This window comes from Halichoerus grypus, chromosome 9 (assembly GCF_964656455.1).
Source record: "Halichoerus grypus chromosome 9, mHalGry1.hap1.1, whole genome shotgun sequence".
Lineage (NCBI taxonomy): Eukaryota > Metazoa > Chordata > Mammalia > Carnivora > Phocidae > Halichoerus > Halichoerus grypus.
Genome location: NC_135720.1, coordinates 133,084,372 through 133,107,989, shown reverse-complemented (window position 1 = coordinate 133,107,989; position 23,618 = coordinate 133,084,372). Strand labels below are relative to the sequence as shown.

At 39.7% G+C, this 23,618-nt stretch overlaps 1 long non-coding RNA gene across 2 annotated transcripts in view; it reads left to right on the top strand.

Moving 5' to 3' along the window:
* The window catches only part of LOC118549546 (uncharacterized), a 67,634-nt gene that overhangs the window by 7,067 nt on the left and 36,949 nt on the right, over positions 1 to 23,618 (top strand). Inside the window, exon 3 of one of the 2 annotated variants that reach the window (XR_013440976.1) lies at positions 1,737 to 1,937. The exons of the other annotated variant lie outside the window; for it this stretch is intronic. This is a non-coding gene — a long non-coding RNA (uncharacterized LOC118549546). Of the gene's footprint in view, positions 1 to 1,736; positions 1,938 to 23,618 lie in introns of those variants that run through there. 2 annotated transcript variants of the gene reach the window in all.

Sequence of the window (23,618 nt, the reverse complement as noted above, 5' to 3'; positions counted from 1 at the left end):
GAGCGTTTCATCTTTGCTTGGGGTCTCGGGTCTCTATTGAGGATTGTGGTCTGGTCTGCATGTCTTCTCAGGGATCCAGGAACCAGTTAGAACAAGGACAAGGGTCTAGGTATCTGCGATAAGTCACTTATTCCTTGGAGCCAGGGGTCTTGGCGTTGAGATGTCTAATACTGGTGGTCTGGAATACGCATGTGATGGCTTTGTCCCGTCAGTCTTCCCTGGTCCTTCCTTCGATGTTATCTACTATGCTGGAAGACTCTAAAGAAATCATTAACTTCTTGTCCCTTACTAAGAGGACATACTCTCTTTGCACTGGGAGGCATGTGTAAAGTGGGGGTGCAGGTCCTCGAAAGAACAGAAGCAGGAAAAGGAGCAAAAAGCAGATTTTTATGGAGTCCTTCAGCTTCCCTGTCTCATTGACATCTAACCTTCAGAATAGTCCTTGAAAAGCATTCCTACTGTGGAGAGGCCCCTCAGGCATTGTGGGTAGTAGAAAGAACACAGGATCTTGAGGCAGAAAACCTGAACTCTAGCACTAGCTTTCTCCCTTACTCCCTACATGACTGCAGATGAGCTATTTAATTAACCTCTTCAGATTTCCTGTCTGTCAAAATGGATAGGGTTCTTCTGGCTTACCTCATAGCTTTGTTACATGGAAGAAATGGAAGGAAATGAGAGTGGTTTGTAAACTATAAACCTGCTGTGCCAATAATAGCAAACATTTCTCAGTATCCATCATGTGCTAGGCATTGAGTTTAGATGCTTATCTGTTGAATTCTCACAGTAACCTCACATGGTAAATACTGTCATTCCCATCTTACAGATAATCATACTGAGGCCCAGAGAGCTTAAGTATCTTGCCAAAGCATCATAACAGTAGTAAATGGTGGCCCTGGGATTTGAACCCAAGTCACCAGGCAGCCATGCCTACTTACCACTCTGCTGAGCTACTTCCTGGTGTAATTAATGGATTAAAGTCAATGTTCAAAATTGAGGATACAGATAACTCTTTTCCTAGCTTCACTGGTGCCCTCACCTTGGGCTCTCTTCTGTGACCTTTCCCTTTTGTGCCCTTAACTGTAGGTCCCATGGTGAGGCCAACTTGGAGGGATCAGAACCACTCACTGCTAACTAGGTCTTGTCTGTGTCTACATTTTACATTTCGGGGGACATATCTAGCTAACAGCATATCCCAGATTGCATACTAGTGAGGTATGCGTAACAGTCCTGCTTTTCTAAGACTGACAACAAAGCAGAAACAAGACATCTATGGCTGTGAAATATCAGATGTGCCAGTGGGAGCTCGGTGTAGCGTGGGATTTCTCAAAGGCCCATCTAATACAGACACATTCTTAAGGAAAAGAATTCTCGTGGATTTTGAAGCTCACTTCCTTGGAACCCCAGTTTGAGAAATGCCAATGTGTGATAGACAAAACAGTGCTGAACCCGCACTCAGGAAATCCAGGTTCTCATCCTGCCATCGCCATGACCCAGGGCATTATTGTTGCCTCAACTGTAAAATGAGATAGGCCAGATCAGTGCTCCCAGGGGCTACAAGCCCAGCGGGGGCAGGCAGGTGACCTAAATCAGTGTCCAGACCTGGTGAAAGGCAATAGTGAGTAGGAACGACCTCAGTTCACTGTGGCCGTGAGGGATTGCAGGCACTGTCCTCATCTTCTGAGTGGTTAAAAGGAGCCTGACATTCATGACTTGATACAAAAATCTGTTGATTCTAGGGGCGCCTGGGTGGCTCAGTCGGTGAAGCATCTGCCTTTGGCTCAGGTCATGATCCCAGGGTCCTGGGTTCGAGCCCCGCATCGGGCTCCCTGCTCAGCGGGAAGCCTGGTTCTCCCTCTCCCACTCCCCCTGCTTGTGTTCCCTCTCTTGCTATGTCTCTCCCTGTCAAAGAAATAAATAAAATCTTTTTTAAAAAATGTATTGATTAGGGGTGCCTGGGTGGCTCAGTCATTAAGCGTCTGCCTTCAGCTCAGGTCATGATCTCAGGGTCCTGGGATCAAGCCCCACATCAGGCTCCCTGCTCGGGGGAAGCCTGCTTCTCCCTCTCCCACTCCCCCTCCACGAGCCAGAGCCATGGCTCAAAAACTGGGTTGAGATCCTGAACAAGATCAAGGGTTTTCAGGCTGTTTCCACTGAAGAGTTCCACAGAGCTTTTGTGAGGGTTCTGGGGATGTCAGGGGAGGCCAACTCGTCCCCCATTTCAACCAGAACAGCTCTATCTGCTTTTCTAGTGACATTCCACAGATTTAAGAATACTTCCATGGAATGGAACTAGAGGGTATTATGCTGAGCGAAATAAGTCAATCAGAGAAAGACATGTATCATATGATCTCACTGATATGAGGAATTCTTAATCTCAGGAAACAAACTGAGGGTTGCTGGAGTGCTGGAGGGTGGGAGGGATGGGGTGGCTGGATGATGGACATTGGGGAGGGTATGTGCTATGGTGAGCACTGTGAATTGTGTAAGACTGTTGAATCACAGACCTGTACCGCTGAAACAAATAATACATTATATGTTAAAAAAAAAAAAAAAAGAAGAAGATGGCAGGAGGGGAAGAATGAAGGGGGGAAATCGGAGGGGGAGATGGAACCATGAGAGATTATGGACTCTGAGAAACAAACTGAGTGTTCTAGAGGGGAGGGGAATGGGGGGATGGGTTAACCTGGTGATGGGTATTAAAGAGGGCATGTATTGAATGGAGCACTGGGTGTTACACGCAAACAATGAATCATGGAACACTACATCAAAAACTAATGATGTGGGGCGCCTGGGTGGCTCAGTCATTAAGCGTCTGCCTTCGGCTCAGGTCATGATCCCGGGATCCTGGGATCGAGTCCCGCATTGGGCTCCCTGCTAGGCGGGGAGCCTGCTTCTCCCTCTCCCACTCCCCCTGCTTGTGTTCCCTCTCTCAACGTGTCTCTCTCTGTCAAATAAATAAAATCTTAAAAAAAAAAAAAAAAAAAACTAATGATGTACTGTATGGTGATTAACATAACATAATAATAAAAAAATAAATAAAATTTAAAAAAATTTTTAAAAAAGAATACTTCCACGGCTAACAACTAAAATAGTTGATATTTAAGGGCATTCATCTGCAACTTGTATTTGTAGATAGAAAAGTTTTTATGGGGGCACCTGGGTGGCTCAGTTGGTTGAGTGTCGATTCTTTTTTTTTTTTTTTTTAATTTGAGATAGAGCAACAGCAAGAGAGCAAGTGAGAGAGAAAGAGAGCATGAGCGGAGAGGTAGGGGGATACAGAGGGAGAAGCAGGATGTCTGAGCAAGGAGCCCAATGTGGGGCTCGATCCCAGAACCCTGGGATCACGACCAGAGCCGAAGGCAGCCGCTTAACCGACTGAGCCACCCAGGTGCCCCAGAGTGTCTGATTCTTGATTTCAGCTCAGGTTGTGATCTTGGGGTCGTGGGATCAAGTCCTGCGTGGGGCCCCGCCCTCAGTGGGAAGTTTGTTTGAGATTCTCCCTCTCTTTCTGCCCCCCTCCCACTGCTCTCTCTCTCTCTCTCTCGAATAAATAAGCAAATCTTTTTTTTTTTTTTTTTAAGTCTTTATGGTGTGCTTTTTTAAAAAAGACTCTTCAGTGGGTCCAGATGGCTGGAACAAGGAGGCAGCAACTCACTGCTTCTGCTTCTGGACATACTGTTTGGGTGGGCTCAGTGTCACTGGGCAGCTCTGTATTTCATCACAACCAAAGTGTGGGAAAGAAAAGCCTGGCTCTAAAGAAACACCGAGTACAGCCAGCCAGCCTGTTTCAGTCCCCGTCAGGTTCTTTGAGCTTATTTAGCAGCAAATGGTGGTGGTGTTAACTTTCCCGAAAATGGCTCCCTAAAAAATTGAAGGCAATTTCTCCTGGCTTATAAAGCTCTTCTTAGACCTTTAACTGCCCATGTGTTTATTCTGTGGAGAAAGAAGCTGGCATGTTCGGGAATGCATGCAGCAGAGAAGCTGAAAGTAACACAGCAATAGAAGAGTCCAGGAGCCTCCCCTGGAAACGTGGGAGGGAGTTTTTGCCATATTTGCACAGTTGAAGGTTGTAGAGTGTTGAAAATACTGGCAGTCCCAACAGATAAAAACTGCTGTCTGGGTATGGCAGGGAACCCGTGTGTGTCTGAGGGATGTGTTAGCTACAGACTTGGCTACCTTTATCCTCTCAGTGATAATTCAAGTGGCTCTGCACTTGTTTTACCACATTATCAAAGCCCTAACCTAAGGGAGGGGGATTATTTAGAATAGTCTAAGGGAACCAAAGTGAATTGAAGAGAATAAAAATGAAGCAAAGAAATACAAAGGTAGGAACAGAAAAATCTCTCGAACATTGCAATGTGATGAGCTTAATGAGTTTCTCAAAGGGAAATAGCCAGAAGGTCCATCATAGAGAATATAGAACTGAGATAAAAACCATCTCATGATAGTTCATTTAAAAAGGGCTTTATGTTGAGAGTGGGAGCAGAAGGTAAAGGACTATATGATGTTTTCCCAAGCCTGCACAGGCCTCTAACCCTCACACCCCACAAATCTGAAAACCTCAAGTAGTGAGATTTCCAGGATTCCCTGCACTTTCCGCAATACTACATCCTTCTCTTGAGAGCGAAGGTGTGTTGACTCCCTGAATCTTCCTTCAGCTTGATCCAATTTGTCCCATACCTGGCGTAAGGTGGACACCATTCCAGCACTGGGCTGAGTGTCTGTGCTTTAGCATCTTTCTGTGTGTTTGGCTAAGTGAAGTCTACAAGCCTAGGGTGGCACCAATACTACTAATTTTCCTGGAGGTCTGGCTAGATCAAGTTTTTTTTTTCCCCCCAGAGGAGCTCATACGGATTTGGGAATAGAAACATTACAATAAGGTCTTTGATGATGTTCTGTACAGAAATCCTCTCCCACACTGTCACACACTTTCCATTCTCAAAGGCTTTGAGACTCTTGTGCTTCTAAACGAGATCAGTGGTATGACCTTTCTTTGCTTTTGATGCAAACCCATAATTCCAGGTGGCCTACGAAAGCAGGAGGTATGCCTCTCTTTTCTGTCCTAAATGTTCGCGATTACATGAAGGCAGCACTTGTAATCAGTGCACTACTAGAATGTCATGAACCGGAGCTCAACTGTGAGGAACATCAATGGCCGTGCTAACTCAACCCTCGTCTCTTCTGAGTTTCTAGACATGCGTATTTTAAGTGTAAACCTAAGCCCAGAAGTTGTTGAGAAAGCACTGTTATTTAGATGTTCACTGACAGGCCCTGTATATCAGATGTTCTTCTGTCATTTCATCCAAATTTATGTTTTGACAGGTGCCATTTTATTTAGTTGGCAGGGCTTGCTCTATTGTTTTTCTCTTCAACCCTCTTCGAATTTCCTCTACAATGTAGAAATACCAAGCTGGTGTAATAGGTAGCTTTGTCAGCCAGAAGTGATCATCAAAAGACAAAATCAACAAGTTCTGGAAAAGACCCCAGCAGTTCTTGCACAAGCCGTTTTGTGGTATTTTATTTTATAAGGTGGTCTAAACTTAGTTTAATTCTTTAGTTAATCCTTTTTCTTTCCTCTGGTAAATTATTGATCCCTCAGCCTTGAAATGGAGATTCAGATAAATACTTGGCAAAGCAGATTTAATGACTGCGTGTGTTTTACCAGAAGGGAGACCTCCATCATCTCTCTAAAAGCTCTGTGGGGCTTCACTCAAGTGTTATTTAAGTAGCCTCTCTGGAGAATCACAACACTCACTCTCTCCTTGACTATAATACCCTAAAGAGAATTCTGTTTCCTTCTTTATGTCAGTATAAGGAAATGAGTTTCATGGAAGACTATAGTTATTTGGACAATTCTTGGCCTCCTCACTTGATTTAAAACAAAGATAGTGGGTACATTTCATCAGCACTATCTCCAGAGACTAAAATTTTCTGTTTCCTTTCTAAGGGAGAATTTAGAGACCCTAGTGCCTCCCTTCTCTATTTTTAAGAGAGGTGCTGTTCTTTGCTTTCCTTTGCAAGAAGGTGCTGTTCTTTGCTTTCTCCCACTTGGTTACTTAATTTCTATATTTGACGCTGAACCCCAAATTCCTAGCTACAGTGTACCACATATGCCCTCAATGGCTCTCATAATCTTAAGGATCCTGGGACAAGGTCATGCCTGTGGAACTTGATGGACTTCAAATCCCTCAGAGCTCGTGCCTTTTAGACATTTTCCCCTATCAGTCGACCTCAACCTTTGCTCAAGTTCTTTTGACAGGGTTGTGTGAAGACTGCCTGCATTCTGCCCTTCTCGCTGATTAATTTACTTAGAACTGGGAATTGCTCTTTAACTGAGAACATAGATAACTCCCTCGCCCTTGAAAATCATTGTATACCTTCCACAAAAGTCTGTCTTCCCAAGGAACTGCTAATAAAAGAATTTGAAGGAACTTGTTAACATTCTCTGTGTCTGGAAAGACAGAAAAGCCACCCAAGAAAGAGCTCATCTTCATTGGATGCAGTGCATAGGCAGTGGTATGCTGCCCAGACCCCCTCCCCTCAAGGAAGTCAGGGATTCATTGGCTATGGACAACCCCCTTGGCTAAGGTCATTCCCCTGCCCACCCACCTCACTGGATGAAGTGGGAGTATAAAGACCAGGTCATCTCAGCCCAACTTGGGATGATTCTGAAGGGCCATTCTAACTCCAGCACTCCCAGTGGGCTGTGACTGCTGAGAGGCCTGCATTGCAGTCATCTTCCCTCTCAGCCCACAGATGCTTCCTCCCAGAGGAAGTTCCTAATGCATTATTTCTGAAGTACCAGAAGTTGTTCAATAAATGGGTCTATCGTTTTCACTGGATCATAAGCCCCTTGGGGGCAGAGATGGAGCTAATTCAGCTCTGGCTTCTTGAATAGTGCCTGGCAGTATTGAGTGCCCTCCAATGACACATGACAAAATAGATGGGAATCAAATCATGGTAGAATGGGAACCATGATGGATCCTGAGCTCTGCCAGTAGTCACCCACATGACTGTTGGAAGCTTTGCTGGGTCTCTGTTTCCTCAGGGGTAAAATGAGGAGCTTTAACTGAGTCTTCTGTACAATTCATCCTAGCTTTAAAGTTCAGTGATTTTGTGGATATGACAAAAGTTTAGGCACAGAGATGGATAGAATGGATCAGAGTTACCTCCAATCCATCTCTCTCTCTCTCTATCCTTCACACAGTGACAGCTGAATACTAACTTGACTTGCAGGAGAGGGAAGGGAGAGTCCCAGGAGTCAACAACAGAGCTTCATCCTCTATCACAGCACTTTTCAACCTTTCAACCAAACTACCTTGTTCCTTAGGTCATCTTGGAGGAAGAAAGGGACAGAAGCCCTAATGCCAACCAGAACTTAAGTATTGTTCTGGCCAAATTTACTAGCCAAGAAGAAACCTGGAAAACACTGAAAGCTTAGGAAGCTTCAAAAAGGAGGGATGCCCCTCTCATTTCAGTAAAGATGATTAACTTTGAAGATGTGCCTTGTCCATTAGTTCAGAATCACAAATATTTTCAGATTTTTGTTTTGTCCTAGCTAAATTCCTATACTGGTAAATCTATTAACTTCTTGTCAAGCAATATGATATAAAAGACTTAAGAGTTAGGCAGACTTTTGATAGAGAATTTAAAGTAAGATCATAAAAATACTCACTGGACTTGAGAAAAAGAGTGGAGGATCTCAGTGAGGCCCTTAACAAAGAGATAGAAAATATAAAAAAGGACCAATCAGAGATGAAGAACTCAATAACTGAAATTAAAAATACACTAAAAGGACTAAATAGTAGACTAGAGGAAGCAGAACAGATCAGCGACCTGGAAGACAGTAATGGAAAGCAATCAAGTTGAGTAGGAGAAGAGAAAAAAGAATAATAAAAAATGAAAACAGTGGGGGGTGCCTGGGTGGCTCAGTCGTTAAATGTCTCCCTTTGGCTCAGGTCATGAGCCCAGGGTCCTGGGATCGAGCCCTGCTTTGGGCTCCCTGCTTGGCAGGAAGCCTGCTTCTCCCTCTCCCAGTCCCCCTGCTTGTGTTCCCTCTCTCGCTGGGTCTCTCTCTGTCAAATAAATAAAATCTTAAAAAAAAAAAAAAATGAAAATAAACTTAGGGAACTCAACAACACCATCAAGCATAACAACATTGGCATTACAGGGATCCCAGAAGGAGAAGAGAGAGAAAAGGGGCAGAAAATTTATTTGAAAAAATAATACCTGAAAACTTGCTGAATCTGGGAAAGGAAACAGAAATCCAGATCCAGGAGGCAGAGAGTCCCCCCCAACAAAATTAACTCAGGAGGTCTGCGCTAAGACACATAATAATTAAAATGGCAGAAAGCAGCAAGAGAAAAGAAAACAGTTACATTTGAGGGAAGCCCCATAAAGCTACCAGTTGATTTTTCAGCAGAAACTTTGCAGGCCTAAAGGGGGTGTCATGATGTATTCAAAGTGCTAAAAACAACAACAACAACAACAGCAACAAAACCCTCTACAACCAAGAATACTCTATCCAGCAAGGCTATCATTCAGAATAGAAGGAGAAATAAAGAATTTCCCAAAGTTAAAGGAATTCATTGCCACTAAGCCAGACTTATAAGAAATGTTAAAGGGGATTCTTTCAGTGGAAAGGAAAGACCATAAGCAAGAGTAAGAAAAGTAGGAAGCACAAACGCAGTAAAATTAAGTATATCTATAAAAATCAGTCAAGGGATTCACAAAATAAAAATACATAAAGTATGACAGTCTATACCTAAAATGTGGTGGGGGGTTGGGGGTAGGGGCGGGGAGTAAAAATTTAGTGCTTTTAGAATGGGTTCAAACTTAAGTGACCATCAAGTTAATATAGACTCCTGTATGCATAAAATGTTATACATAAACCTAATGGTAACCAAAAATTAAAAAAAAAGGTAATATGCAAAAAATAAAAGGAATCCAGTATATCACTAAAGAAAGCCTGCAAACCATGAGAGAAGAGAGCAAGAAAGGAACAGAGAAGAACTACCAAAATACCTATAAAACAAGTAACAAAATGGCAATAAGTACATGCCTATCAATAATTACTTGGAATGTAAATAGACTAAACACTCCAATCCAAAGACATAGGGTGACTGAATGGATAAAAAAGCAAGACCCATTTATATACTGCCTGCAAGAGACACTTCAGACCCAACGGCACATGCAGATTTAAAGTGAAGGGATGGAAAAGCATTTACCGTGCAAATGGAAGCAGAACAAAAACTGGATAGCAATACTTATATTAGGTAAAATAGACTTTAAAACAAAGACTGTAATGAGACACACTACATAATCATAAAGGGAACAATCCCACAAGAATTGTAAATATTCATGCACCCAAATGGGAAACCCAAATATATAAAGCAGCTAATAACAAACAAAGAAAGTAATATAATAATAGTAGGGGACTTTAACACCCCACTTACAGCAATGGATAGATCATCCAAACAGGAAATCAACAAGGAAACAGTGGATTTGAATGTCATATTGGACTAGATGGATCTAAAAGACATTCAGAACATCTCATCTGAAAACAGAATATGCATTCTTTTCAAGTGCACCTGGAACATTCTCCAGAATAGATCACATAAAACAAGTCTCAAAAAATTCAGAACACTTGAAATCATATCATGCATCTTTTCCCAACCACAATGCTATGAAACTACAAATCAACCACAAGAAAAAATCTGGAGAAAACACAAATACATGGAGGTTAAATAACATGCTACTGAACAATAAATAAGTCAGCAACAAAATCAAAGAGGAAATAAGAAATACACAGAGACAAATGAAAATGAAAACACAATAGTCCAAAATATTTGGGATGCAGCAAAAGCTGTTTTAGGAGGCAATTTTGTAGCAATACAGGCCTACTTCAATAAGCAAGAAAAATCTCAACCTAACCTTACACCTAAAAGAGCTACAAAAAGAGGAACAAACAAAATGCCAAACCAGTAGAAGGAAGGAAGTAATAAAGATTAGAACAGAAATAAGTGAAGTAGAAACTTAAAAAAACAATTGAACAGATCAGTGAAACCAGAAGCTGGTTCTTTGAAAAGATCAACAAAATTGATAAATCTTTTGCCAGACTCATCAAAAAAAAAAAAAAAAAAAGGATTCAAATAAAATCAGAAATGAAAGAGGAGAAATAACAACTGATAGCACAGAAATACAAAGGATTATAAGAGAATATTATGAAAAAGTATATGCCAACAAATTGGACAACCTAGGAAAAATGCATAGGTTCCTGGAAACATAGAACCTCCCCAAACTAAATGAGGAAGAAATAGAAAATTTGAACAAACTGATTACCAGCAATGAAATTGAATCAGAAATCAAAAAACTCCCAACAAACAGAAGTCCAGGACCAGATGGCTTCACAGGTGAATTCTACCAAACATTTAAAGAAGAGTTAATAACTATTCTCAAAGTATTCCAAAAAATAGAAGAGGAAGGATAGCTTCCCAATTCATTCTATGAGGTCAGCATTACCCTGATACCAAAACTAGATAAATACACTACAGAAAAAGAGAACTACAGAGCAGTATCTCTAATGAACATGGATGCAAAAACCCTCAACAAGGTATTAGCAAACCGCATACAACAATACATTAAAAAAGCATTCACTACAATCAAGTGGGATTTATTTTAAGGATGCAGAGGTGGTTCAGTGTTCACAAATCAATGTGATACATCACATTAACAAGAAAAAGGATAAAAACCATATGATCATCTCAATAGATGCAGAAAAAGCATTTGACAAAGTACAACATCTATTCAAGATAAAAACTCAACAATGTAGGTTCAGAGGGAACATACCTCAACACAATAAAAGCCATATATGAAAAACCACAGCTAATATCATACTCAGTGGTGAAAAACTGACAGTTTTTCCTTTAAGATCAGGAACAAGCCAAGGATATCCACTCATATGTATGTTATTCAACATACAACTGGAAGTCCTAGACACAGCAATTAGACAAGAAAAAGAAATAAAAGGCATCCAAATTGGTAAGGAAAAGATAAAACTTTCACTATTTTCAGATAGCATGATACCATATAACCCTAAAGATGCCACAAAAAAACTACTAAAACTAGGATACAAAATCAATATGCAGAAATCTATTGCATTTCTATATGTTAATAATGCTAGGCAGAATGAGAAATTAACAAAACAATCCCATTTGTACTTGCACCAAAAATAATAAAATACCTAGGAATAAACTTAACCAAGGAGGTGAAAGACCTATTCTCCGGAAACTATAAAAAATTGATGAGGGACGCCTGAGTGGCTCAGCCAGTTGAGTGTCTGCCTTCAGCTCAGGTCATGATCCCATCAAGCCCCTCGTTGGGCTCTCTGCTCAGTGGGGAGTCTGCTTCTCCCTTTCCCTCTGCCCCTCCTCCCGTCCGTACTCTCTCAAGCGTGCACTCTCTCTTTCAGAAATAAATAAAATCTTTTAAAAAAATGATGAAGGAAATTGAACATGACACAAACAAATGGAAAGATATTCCATGCGCATGGATTAAAAGAACCAATATTGTTAAAATGTCTATACTACCAAAAGCAATCTACAGATTTAATGCAATCTCTATCAAAATGCCAACAACATTTTTCACAGAGCTAGAACAAATAGTCCTAAAATTTGTATGGAACCACAAAAGACCCCAAATAGCCAAAACAATCTTGGGAAAGAAGAACAAAGCTGCAAATATCACAATCCCAGATTTCAAGATATACCAAAAAGCTGTAGTAATCAAAACAATATGGTACATTTTTAATCCTACCTCCATCTCTTGCAATCTGTGTGACTTTAGATAGGTTAATCACCATCTGAGCTTTGATTTTCTCACTTGTTAAAGAGGAGTGTAGGGGTAGTAATGCCTGTATCTTAGAGTATTGTGAGGAATATGTAAAGTATCTAGCATATAAACATTTAAGAAAAGATTTAATAGAAATTGTTCCTTATTAGCAAGCTAGACCACAGTGAAATGGTTGACAAGATAGAAACATCCTATCTCTGTCAATGTTGCAAGATATCCCTTCCTCCCACTATCTGCTGCACCTCTAAGTTCATCCCCATTGGATAAAGTGAAAATGCATTGGGACATCACAGCATGACACTGAAATTGCCTCCTGGCAGAGTCTGAGAGTTTTCTAATTCATTACTCAACTTTCTGGATTTGTTAGTTGTTTTCCTTTTGTCATTTCATTGCTCCAAGCTTTGCCCTGCCAGTTTATTTCCAATGAATTACTCCCAATTGGGGTCACATGACAGACCCACTGGTATAAGGAGATAACTGATCAACAGTGGGTGTTGGAGCTGGACTACAATTACACAAAGCTTGAAGTGCCTTTTATATTTAGATTCCTAAAAGGGACCCTGAAGAATACTCTCTTACAATGAAGAAAGTACTTTGTTGTAATTAATTGGTTCATTACTGTGTTCCCGAAAGATGTAGTGACAAATATCAGGGACATTAAACCCCATTGTTTTAACTGGCCCAGCAGACTTGGCCTATCTTGTCAACTTATTCATCCAGCAATTCCTTCTTTCACAGTCTTCAAATTAAGACCCCAGCTTGACAAGCAATTGTTTGCCAAGCACTCTTTTACCTGTGTGACTTATAGTTCATAGGCCTGTATAGCTTAACACTAACTGTACCAGGTATTGGACTAAAAATTTGACATGTTAATCTTTGCCACATCCCTAGCAGTTAGTTACTATTATTATCCCCACTTAACACATGAGGAATCTGCACTCAGCCCAAGTGCGTGCAACTTAAGAAGCACAGTTGGGATTTAAATCCAGGTCTAACACCACAGTCCAGAGTTATCAATTGTAGGGCTTCCTAACCTTTTTTGAGACTATCTCTCTGGTAGTCTCATGAAACTTATGGACCTCTTCTCAGAATAATGTTTTTAAATTTAAAAAAGAGAAAGGAAGAGACAGAGATTTAAAAGGAAGCCATATTGAAATATAATTATCAAAATAACAATTTTTTCATATAGTAATTTTATTAACACACTAAACAGCATTATCTAGAGGCAGATCTAATTATTTAAATTTTGCAATGATTTTGGGTGTAAATAGTATTTTGAGATAGCTGCAACAACCATAATGTGTTACAAAAGTATCACTGATTTCTATTGGTGACAGGTACTCCAAAAACTCCTGGGAATTGTTTCCTATACTCGTAACTGAAGGAAATGCCAAATTTTTCCTTACATGTTACTGAAAATAGAGATGTCATTTTTCCTCACCCTAGTTTGTGGGCCCCCTGAAATCTCTCCATAGACCCCCACAGGAGTCTATGGATTCCAAGTTAGGAACTCTTAGAAATAGACTGACTCTTAAAAATAATTTAACACCTTTGTCTCTGCATTATCTTCCATTCGTTCTATATACATTTATTGAGCACCTAGTGTATGCTAGGCATTGTGCTAAGTAAGTACTGGTTATATAAGCTTTGAATAAGACATTGTGCCTATCCCTATTCCCCACTAAGATAAATGTGTTAAAATGATAATACACATTACAATATGGTACCAAGATGTAAACAGATTATTGTGGATGTACTTGTTTGTGATTTCTAAGTATAAACTATAGTCTGTTCTTTCCCTCTGGCTAAGCAGTCTAAAATAGACTTCTACAATTATGTTACTTTTCTCTCTCATTTCTCATAAATGCCTTCCACTATGCATCTATGCTAAATTGGGGATTTTCCAATTTGTTGCTCTATTAGTGTCTGATTATCTAAAAATGGAAGATATTTAATGCAGGGAATTGGTCACACAGATTATGGAAAAGTTGAAAAGACAATAGGGAAAAGTGGGGCAACGGAGATTAGAGAAGGAAATCCTTAACCCTGGGTTGGCTGGAGGAACAAAGGAAGAAGGTCATGTTACCAGAACCCAGAGAATGGAATAGCCCACATATCTATGCAGCTTTTGCCATATAGATAAAAGCTGGAGAAAAGTAGGGGATGGTCCAAAGGCAAACATGCCCAAGATCAGCATAGTTTCATTTGTTCTTGACGTGCTGTGCTACTTCCTGTCCTTCCCCTAGATATATGACCTCTGTTAAACTGACTCAGATCTCCATTCAGTGGCCTCCACAAATATTAGCAAACACCAGACCGTGGCTTTTCTTCTTTAGATCTGTAAGTGGATTTCTCAAACTTGTCAGTGCCTATGAATCTTAATTTTGCTCCAGAACCTTAGATACTACTACCTTTTTTGTATATCTGAAATAACCCACTATGGGTCAAGGTTCTCTTATGTTCTATACCCAAAGGATGTATTCTCAACAGAAGTGGTATTACTCCCAAGAGGGCAAAAATTGGTTCTTGGAGGAAGGCAAAGGAATAGGTGAAAAACCTTAGATTTTACAATGCTGTGGGATCCTCCAAAGTTCAACTCTACCTGACAACATCTTATTCCTTAGCATTTGATTTCTCTTATCAGGGAGAGATTTAATTTTAAACATTAAATCATTGATTTTTTTTTCTTCTCAGAGGGTAATAGTGAAAAGCAGGAGAGGATAGCAAAACATTATTCCAACAGATTAAGAGTACTTTCTTCTTAACTCATCTCCTTGACACACTCTTATGTCTAAAGAATTTTTTCACTCCCATTCTGAAACTTTCTCCATGGATTATTCTTTCTGTACTGTTAAGAAACTCTACAACTCTACAACTAGAACTCTAGTTGTAAAAATAAAAATCAACCTTGGTTGATTTAACAAAAAACCATTTTTTAAATTAATAGGATATTGGGATCTTAAGAAATATTCCAAGTTACAACAAAATAAGTTAAAAGAAACTAGAAAGCGGGGCACTTGGGTGGCTCAGTTGGTTAAGCATCTGCCTTCAACTCAGGTCATGATCTCAGTGTCCTGGGATTGAGCCCTGGCGTCTGGCTCCCTACTCAGCCGGAGTCTGCTTCTCCCTCTCCTTCTGCCCTTCCTCCGCCACCCCCCCCACTCATGCCCTCCCTCCCTCTCTCTCTCTTTCAAATAAATAAATAAAATATTTAAAAAAAAAGAAACCAGAAAGAATTAATGAAGGAGGGGCGCCTGGGTGGCTCCGTTGTTAAGCGTCTGCCTTTGGCTCAGGTCATGGTCCCAGGGTCCTGGGATTGAGCCCTGCATCAGGCTCGCTGCTCAGCAGGGAGCCTGCTTCTCCCTCTTCTGCTCCTCCTGCTTGTGTTCCCTCTCTCGCTGTCTCTCTCTCTGTCAAATAAATAAATAAAAATCTTTAAAGTAACAATTCGTATCCCAACAAATATTATCCAAATGGGCTTGAGTGAAAAATGTCTAATTCTTCTGACTCAAAATTCCTTAAAAAAAAAAAAAAGAATTAATGAAGGAATGAAAGGGGAAAAAGAAATTTATGAAAATAAAAATAAACAACAACAAAAACCCAGGTAAATACAAAAGTTAGTTCTTTGAAAGGAATGATAAACACTTCTAAAACTATAGGTAAAAGAGGAATAATTCATAAGTGAATACTACATGCAACTCTATGGTAAACATTTTAAAAAATCTAGAAGAAATAAATAATTTTCTTTTTTTTTTAAAGATTTTATTTATTTATTTGACAGAGAGAGACACAGCGAAAGAGGGAACACAAGCAGGGGGAGTGGGAGAGGGAGAAGCAGGCCCCCTGCGGAGCAGGGAGCCCAAGGCGGGGCTCGATCCCAGGACCCTGGGATCATGACCTGAACTGAAGGCAGATGCTTAATGACTAAGCCACCCAGGTGCCCCCAAATAAATAATTTTCTAGCAAATTTAGGAAAGTTAAGAAGAAGAAAGCTTGAATAAACCAGTTACCATAACTGTTAGTCTATCTACCACTGGACAAAATACCAGAACCAGATGGCTTCACAGCTGAGCCTTATCTAACCTCTAAAGAACAAATTATTCCAATGTTATTTAAAATATTCCAGTCATTGGAAAAAGATGAAACCCTCTCCAATTTATTTTATAAAGATAGTACAACTTTAATACCAAATCCAGAATAAAATTTTCGATCAATCTCAGATGTGTATAGAAATTTATAAATTCTGAATAAAACTTTAACAAAATCCAGCAACATGTCAAAGGAATAATATGTTATAAAAGAGCAGAGCTAATTAAAAAAAAAAAAAGCCTGAAAATAATAAAGCAGAACTTGCATAAAGTGCAAATGAATGTCAGGGATATTGTTAATATAATCTATTAAATGAGCAATTAAGGGGAAAAAAGCAGATGTTAAAGATCTTTTGGTGAAATTTATTGCTTAACCTTTATAAAAAAAATCAAAGTAAGATTGCCCTCCCTGGAAAGGGGAACCCTCCTCCACTGTTGGTGGGAATGCAAGCTGGTGCAGCCACTCTGGAAAACAGTATGGAGGTTCCTCAAAAAGTTGAAAATAGAGCTACCATATGATCCAGCAATTGCACTACTGGGTATTTACCCCAAAGATACAAAAGTAGGGACCCGAAAGGCTACGTGCACCCCGATGTTTATAGCAGCAATGTCCACAATAGCCAAACTGTGGAAAGAGCCAAGATGTCCATCAACAGATGAATGGATAAAGAAGATGTGGTATATATATACAATGGAATATTATGCAGCCATCAAAAGGAATAAGATCTTGCCATTTGCAACGACGTGGATGGAACTGGAGGGTATTATGCTGAGCGAAATAAGTCAAACAGAGAAAGACATGTATCATATGACCTCACTGATATGAGGAATTCTTAATCTCAGGAAACAAACTGAGGGTTGCTGGAGTGGGGGGTGGGGTGGGAGGGATGGGGTGACTGGGTGATGGACACTGGGGAGGGTATGTGTTCTGGTAAGCGCTGTGAACTGTGCAAGACTGTTGAATCTCAGATCTGTACCTCTGAAACAAATAATGCAATATATGTTAAGAAAGAAAAAAAGAAGAAGAAGAATGTAGCAGGAGGGGAAGAATGAAGGGGGGGAAATCGGAGGGGGAGAAGAACCATGAGAGACGATGGACTCTGAAAAACAAACTGAGGGTTCTAGAGGGGAGGGGGTTGGGAGGATGGGTTAGCCTGGTGATGGGTATTGAGGAGGGCACGTTCTGCATGGAGCACTGGGTGTTATGCACAAACAATGAATCATGGAACACTATATCTAAAACTAATGATGTAATGTAGGGGGATTAACATAACAATAAAAAATTAAAAAAAAAAAAAAAAAAAAAAGATTGCCCTCCCTGATGGAGGATGGCTACAGGAAGCCTGGCACCTCTGCCTGCAGGATTAAAAGCAGCCAAAGTGTGAGACAAAAACTATTAATCTGCCAGTCTCTTTTTGAAAGGGGTGGCACTCATGAACAGCTCTGATGGATCACTGGGGCAAAAGCTAATAACACTTCATTCATTCATAGGTCATTTACTAAAAACCTAATATGTGCTAAATGCAGAGCTAGGTGCTAAGGAAACAAAGATAAATATGATCACAAAAAAGTAAGATTAAAATAGAAGGAAATGACATATATAATAAAGACTAGTTAACAAAAAATAAAACTGAATACTATTGTAAATGATAAATCACTGTAACAATATCTATTAAAGTCAGAAACTAGACTGCTATGTCACCATTGCCATTTTTACTTAACATTGTCTTGGAAATTTTAACAATTGAAACAAGAGTAGAAAATGAAATAACCAATGTAAACATTGGAAAAGAAAAGGTAGAAGTAGAAAACCCAAGAGATCCTGTTACAAAAAGAAAATCATTTGACTTAAGAGCTCTAGACAAAGTGGCTGGATAAAAGATAGGTATACAAAAAAAAAATAATAACTTTATCCTATAAATAAGCCTAAAAATGAATATGAAAGAAATTATTCCATTCCCAATAGTGATAAATATTATAAAATGCTTAGGAATAAATATAATTTAAAAAGCAGAGTATAGGAAATTATAAACGTCTTAATGAAGGATACAAAGACACACAAATGGAACGTTTGGATGGAAACACAAATCATGAGTTTAGATGGAAAAAAATGTAATATCATAAAAATCTCAATCCTCCTAAACTAATATATAAATTTAATGAAACTCTATTCTAGTGAGAGTTCTTTCATTGCAAAAGGCAGGAGAAGATGAAAGGAGAATTAAATAAATGATTTTAGAGTTTATACCAGTGGATAAGTATCCAAGAATAACCAAGAAGAGTATGAAAAATAAGATTAGTGAAGGGGAGCAGGGGGACATGCTTCAACAGTTAAAATAACACACCATCATCTGTTTTGATAAAATGTTATTGGCATAGGATAGACATCAAAATATTATAAAGATAGCATTTTCATTTAAGTGGGGAAAGAGTGAGTTATTTTTTTTTGTAGTTTTTAATTTTATTATGTTATGTTAGTCACCATACAATACATCATTAGTTTTTGATGTAGTGATCCACAATCCATTGTTTTCGTATAACACCCAGTGCTCCATGCAGTACGTGCCCTCCTTAATACCCATCACCGGGCTAACCAATCCACCCTCCCCCCTCCCCTCTAAAACCCTGTTTGTTTCTCAGGTCCATAGTCTCTCATGGTTCATCTCTCCCTCCAAATCCCCCCACCCATTTTTCCCTTCCTTCTCCTAATGTCCTCCATGTTATTCCTTATGTTCCACAAATAAGTGAAAGCATATGATAATTGACTTTCTCTGCTTGACTTATTTCACTTAGCATAATCTCCTCCAGTCCCATCCATGTTGATGTAAAAGTTGGGTATTCATCTTTTCTGATGGCTGAGTAATATTCCATTGTATGTATGAACCACATCTTCTTTATCCATTCATCTGTTGAAGGGCATCTCAGCTCTTTCCACAGTTTGGCTATTGCGGACATTGCTGCTATGAACATTGGGGTGCATATGGCCCTTCTTTTCACTACATCTGTGTCTTTGGGGTAAATACCCAGTAGTGCAATTGCTGGGTCATAGGGTAGCTCTATTTTTAAATTTTTGAGGAACCTCCACACTGTTTTCCAAAGTGGCTGTACCAACTTGCATTCCCACCAACAGTGTAAGAGGGTTCCCCTTTCTCCACAACCTCTCCAACATTTGTTGTTTCTTTCCCTGTCCATTTTTGCCATTCTAACTGGTGTAAGGTGGTATCTCAGTGTGGTTTTGATTTGGATTTCCCTGATGGCTAATGATGATGAACATTTTTTCATGTGTCTGTTAGCCATTTGTATGTCTTCTTCAGAGAAGTGTCTGTTCATCTCTTCTGCCCACTTTTTGACTTGATTATTTGTTTTTTGGGTGTTGAGTTTGAGAAGTTCTTTATAGATTTTGGATACCAGCCCTTTATCTGTAGTGTCATTTGCAAATATCTTCTCCCATTCTGTGGGTTGCCTCTTTGTTTTGTTGACTGTTTCCTTTGCTGTGCAGAATCTTTTTATCTTGATGAAGTCCCAAAAGTTCATTTTTGCTTTTGTTTCACTAGCTTTTGGAGATGTATCTTGAAAGAAGTTGCTGTGGCCGATGTCAAAGAGGTTACTGCCTATGTTCTCCTCTAGGATTTGGATGGATTCCTGTCTCACATTGAGGTCTTTCATCCACTTTGAGTTTATCTTTGTGAATGGTATTAGAGAATGGTCGAGTTTCATTCTTCTGCATGTGGCTGTCCAATTTTCCCAGCACCATTTATTGAAGAGACTGTCTTTTTTCCATTGCATGTTTTTTCCTGCTTTGTCAAAGATTATTTGACCATAGAGTTGAGGGTCCATATCTGGGTTCTGTATTCTGTTCCATTGGTCTGTATGTCTGTTTTTGTGCCAGTACCATGCTGTCTTGGTGATCACGGCTTTGTAATATAGCTTGAAATCGGGCAACGTGATGCCCCCAGCTTTGTTTTTCTTTTTCAACATCTCCTTGGCAATTTGGGGTCTTTTCTGATTCCATACAAATTTTAGGATTGTTTGTTCCAGCACTTTGAAAAATGTCATTGGAATTTTGATCGGGATGGCATTGAAGGTACAGATCGCTCTGGGTAGCATAGACATTTTAACACTGTTTATTCTTCTGATCCATGAGCATGGAATATTTTTCCATCTTTTTGTGTCTTCTTCAATTTCTTTCATGAGTGTTTTGTAGTTCCTAGAGTATAGATCCTTTACCTCTTTGGTTAGGTTTATTCCGAGGTATCTTATGGTTTTTGGTGCTATTGTAAATGGAATCGTTTCTTTAATTTCTCTTTCTACAGTTGCGTTGTTAGTGTATAAGAAAGCAACTGATTTCTGTGCATTGATTTTGTATCCTGCCACATTACTGAATTGCTGGATGAGTTCTAGTAATTTGGGGGTGGAGTCTTTTGGGTTTTCCACATAAAGTATCATGTCGTCTGCGAAAAGAGAGAGTTTGACTTCTTCTTTGCCAATTTGAATACCTTTTATTTCTTTTTGTTGTCTGATTGCTGTTGCTAGGACTTCTAGTACTATGTTGAACAACAGTGGTGAGAGTGGGCACCCTTGACCTGTTCCTGATCTTAAGGGAAAGGGTCTCAGCTTTTCCCCATTGAGGATGATATTCGCTGTGGGTTTATCATAGATGGATTTTATGAGCTTGAGGAATGTTCCCTCTATCCCTATACTCTGGAGAGTTTTAATCAGGAAAGGATGTTGTATTTTGTCAAATGCTTTTTCTGCATCAATTGAGAGGACCATATGGTTCTTCTCCCTCCTCTTATTAATGTGTTCTATCACATTGATTGATTTGCAAATATTGAACCACCCTTGCATCCTGGGGATAAATCCCACTTGGTCATGGTGGATGATCCTTTTAATGTATTGTTGGATCCTATTAGCTAGGATTTTGTTGAGGATTTTGGAATCCATATTCATTAGGGATATCGGTCTGAAATTCTCCTTTTTGATGGGGTCTTTGCCTGGTTTGGGGATTAAGGTAATGCTGGCCTCATAGAATGAGTTTGGAAGTTTTCCTTCTGTTTCTATTTTTTGAAACAGCTTCAGTAGAATAGGTATTATTTCTTCTTTGGATGTTTGGTAGAATTCCCCAGGGAATCCATCAGGCCCTGGACTCTTGTTTTTTGGGAGGTTTTTGATCACTGCTTCAATCTCGTTACTGGTTATTGGCCTATTCAGGTTGTCAATTTCTTCCTGTTTCAGTCTTGGCAGCTTATAGGTTTCCAGGAAGGCCTCCATTTCATCCAGATTGCTCAGTTTATTGGCATATAGTTGTTGATAATAATTTCTAATAATTGTTTCTATTTCCTTGGTGTTGGTCGTGATCTCTCCCCTTTCATTCATAATTTTATTAATTTGGGTCCTTTCTCTCTTCTTTTGGATAAGTCTGGCCAGTGGTTTATCAATCTTATTAATTCTTTCAAAGAACCAACTTCTAGTTTCATTGATCTGATCTACTGTGTTTCTGGTTTCTAATTCATTGATTTCTGCTCTAATTTTAATTATTTCTCTTCTAATGCGTGGCTTAGGTGTTGTTTGTTGCTTTTTCTCTAGTTCTTTAAGGTGTAGAGTTAGTTGGTGAATTCGGGATTTTTCTATTTTTTTGAGTGAGGCTTGGATGGCTATGTATTTCCCCCTTAGGACCGCCTTTGCAGTATCCCATAGGTTTTGGGCCAATGTGTTTTCATTCTCATTGATTTCCATGAATTGTTTAAGTTCTTCTTTGATTTCTTGGTTGACCCAAACATTCTTGAGCAGAGTGGTCTTTAGCTTCCAAGTGTTTGAATTTCTGCCAAATTTTTTCTTGTGATTGAGTTCCAGTTTTAGAGCATTGTGGTCTGAGAATATGCAGGGAATAATCTCAATCTTTTGGTATCGGTTGAGACCTGATTTGTGACCCAGTATATGGTCTATTCTGGAGAAAGTTCCATGTGCGCTCGAGAAGAATGAGTATTCTGTTGTTTTAGGGTGGAATGTTCTGTAAATATCTATGAGGTCCATCTGGTCCAATGTATCATTCAAAGCTCTTGTTTCCTTGTTGATTTTCTGCTTAGATGATCTGTCCATTGCTGAGAGTGGAGTATTGAGGTCTCCTACAATTAACGTATTGTTATCAATATGACTCTTTATTTTGGTTAACAGTTGGCTTATGTAGATGGCTGCTCCCATGTTGGGGGCATAGATATTTACAATTGTTAGATCTTCTTGTTGGATAGACCCTTTAAGAATGATATAGTGTCCTTCTGTGTCTCTTATTACAGACTTTAGTTTAAAATCTAATTTGTCTGATATAAGAATTGCTACCCCAGCTTTCCTTTGAGGTCTGCTGGCATGGAAGATAGATCTCCATCCCTTCACTTTCAGTCTGGATGTATCTTCAGGTTCAAAATGAGTCTCTTGTAGACAGCATATGGATGGGTCCTGTCTTTTTATCCAGTCTGCAACCCTGTGCCGTTTTATGGGAGCGTTTAGGCCATTCACGTTGAGAGTGATTATTGAAAGATATGAATTAATTGTCATCATGTTGCCTGTGAAGACGTTGTTTTTATAGATTGTCCCTGTAAATTTCTGTTGTAGATCACTCTTGGGGTCTTTCTCCTTTTATAGAACCCCCCTTAATATTTCTTGCAGGGCCGGCTTAGTGGTCACATATTCTTTCAGCTTCTGCCGGTCGTGGAAGCTCTGCATCTCTCCATCCATTCTAAATGAAAGCCTTGCCGGATAAAGTATTCTTGGCTGCATGTTCTTCTCATTTAGTACCCTGAATATGTCTTGCCAGGCCTTTCTGGCTTGCCAGGTCTCTGTGGATAGGTCTGACGTTATTCTGATGTTCCTCCCTCTGTATGTAAGGAATCTCTTCTCCCTAACTGCCCTTAAGATGGTTTCCTTGGTTCTAAGATTTGCAAGTTTTACTATTACATGCCAGGGTGTTGGCCTGTTTTCCTTGATCTTAGGAGGGGTCCTCTCTGCCTCTAGGACTCGAATGTTTGTTTCATTCCCCAGATTAGGGAAGTTCTCAGCTACGATTTGCTCAAATACATCTTCTAGCCCTCTCTCTCTCTCCACTCCCTCCGGGATTCCGATGATTCTGACATTGGAATGCCTCATGGTGTCACTTATTTCTCTGATTCTGTTTTCATGGATTCTGAGTTGTTTTTCCCTGGCCTCCTCTTTTCCCTTTTTATCTATTATACTGTCTTCCAGATCGCTTATTCTCTGTTCTGTCTCAGTTACCCTAGCTGTTAGATTATCTAGATTGGGTTGGATCTCATTGATAGCATTTTTAAGTTCTGCCAATTCACCTTTTATTTCTGCCCTTAGAGACTCTATGTTGCCATTAATTGATTTCTCCATTCTAGCCATTGTCTTCACAATTGCTAGCCTGAATTCCATCTCCGACATCTTGGTTATATCTGCATCCATTTGTAAATCTGCAGCATAAGTCATAATCTCTGAGTCTTTTCTGTTTTGGGGGCTCCTCCTCCTAGTCATTCTGTTGATGGGTGTTTGAGGGAATGTATAGAGTCCAAATTATTGACCAGAACCCAAGCAAGATGCACCTGTTTTCTTGGGACCTTAGGGTTGCTGGCCTCTTGTTTTCCCAGCCTGTCTTCTGCGGGAGGGGCCTGCCGCGCTGTTACTCAGGCA